Below are 2,222 nucleotides of genomic sequence, written 5' to 3'. Positions count from 1 at the left end.
AACTTCATTTTTTCTCTAAAGTGAACATTTTCCATGGAATTGCCCACTGCAATAATTATGTTACCAAGTAGCAAAACAATTACTTTTCCTCTCAAAACATTTTAGTTTCTCTATACAAATACAATTATAGGTCAATTTATTCTCTGTAGTATTAGTAGATATCTGAAAACGGATGTTTTAAGACTATATATATTTATAACCCACAGTCAATGAAAGACCACACGCAGTTCACTCTCCCTCTAATGCAAAACTATTTTACATGATGTTTTAAGCATTTTCTGTCATTTTAGAGATAAAAGTTTGATATTTCTTCTTGTTTTTGCAATTGTTTTCGTCCGGAATCATAATAGTGTCCGGTAATACAATTCGTGACTTGTCCTAGGCTAGCTGCAGCTGTCAGGGCAAGAGTTGCACCCCCTGGCCCTAGCCTACGCCTAACTTACATGTAGACTTAGACTGAAACTGAGTGATATAGACTAGACCTTACCTAGTAGGATTCACTGTTTCGGAGGAGTTTTTCAATATTTTCTGATTTTTTTTTGTCCTTCTACTCAACACTAGCCAGGACATGCAGGATGCTCTAACTTAGAGATTTATTCATTTTAGGTACTTAGGTTAATATCCACGGAGCCAGGGACGGCATGCCATTGCATTGCACTACAAGCACCATCATTTTTCTTAAATTAGGGTTTAGAGCCCAAATTTATGTAAATGGGCTACAATATCCTTTTTAGATATCCATCCAATATCCTACAATATCCTTTTACCCTTTTGGCCAAAATTTGTCTCTTTAAAGAAAATTACACGTTAAATAAATAGAAATATGAAAAGAGGAGCATTTACTCAACGATGTTATTGTCGCCATCTTGTCTTCTTTGTTATTGCAGCCTAGCGGCGCTACATAAAATATGCGTGCATTTGCCGATGAATATCATGAATCTCACCTCAATGCTAAATCCCGCTTCACCTGGTCTAGCGCGCAGGATATTTTAGCATCGAGGTGAGATTCATGATATTTATTGACAAAGGAACACATTTTTTATCTAGCACCGCTCATGATTTTGCCGCCCTCCATACGCGTCTCATAGCTAGGCTGCAACAAAGAAAGCAAGATAACGACAATAAATGCTCCTCTTTTTTTTTTTTTTTTTTTTTTTACCCTGGGCAATTGTCCTCGGGAGTAATTGTTCCTAGGGGTAATTGTCCTTAGGGGTAATTAGGGGTTAACTGTGTTCTATTTTCCGAATCAGTTCTTTTATTACCCCTTCCCTTGCCTGTCACACTTATATGTTTTGTTTCATTTTTGTTTTGCTTTATACTTTTTGCTAATTCAAAGATTTTATTAGCTTATTTCAAGTTTCGCCACATTATTTTCTCATTTTAGGGTTTAACTCAGGGTAACGGACCAATATATTGATTGTTTTCTAAAATTGAATTGTTAGTTTTCGTGTGTGGCCATGAAATTAAAAGGCATTGGATAACATTGATTTGACTTTTAAAAATCTGAGCTGTGAGGTCCTACTTGTCACCTGTGTCTGTGATATGATTAAAAAATGAAGCCCAGAAAAAAATTGCGTCCGAAAATCATTATTTAGTGCTTCAAAAAAGTGAAATATAAAGTGACTGGAAACACCATCTTAATTTCATCACATACACTTATGTGTTCTATTATTATCGGCACGATAGAAATTAGACAAAATCTTTGATTATGACGTATCAAAAGCATTTCTTTTGATTTTTTGTTGGTTTCAGAGTTTTTAGGTTGATAGAAAGGCATCCATGTACATATTTCATTTCTCTGGTTTTTTTTTTAATTACATGTCTATAACGTTAACTTTAATATGCCTTTAAGTACAGTGCAGCACACAATGCATACTGAAGCCATATATAGGCTTGCATTATGACTTTTATGGATTTTCGCTAAATTGCGAATTGTGCATTTACACATGAGATGAGTATGCTACGTGCGCTCGTGTGTGGGACATAAAGCTGAACGAGACATCCAGGGTGGACTTGACTTAAAATAAATCTTTTGACTGTCTATTGTTTAATGTTACTGGACAGTTATAACTACTCTCAAGCACTTTAATTAAAGTGCAATTTTGAATACCTTTTTTTTTAAGCCAAAGGATTATTCTTTGTTGTATACCATGTTTATTTTTCTTTTATTTTCTTTAAAACCTTTAACACAGTTTATTGAATCGTTCTAAAATTTGTTCACA

This window comes from Lytechinus pictus, chromosome 15, assembly GCF_037042905.1.
Source record: "Lytechinus pictus isolate F3 Inbred chromosome 15, Lp3.0, whole genome shotgun sequence".
Lineage (NCBI taxonomy): Eukaryota > Metazoa > Echinodermata > Echinoidea > Temnopleuroida > Toxopneustidae > Lytechinus > Lytechinus pictus.
The sequence above is the reverse complement of the archived record's forward strand: the minus strand, read 5'-3'. Positions refer to the sequence as shown.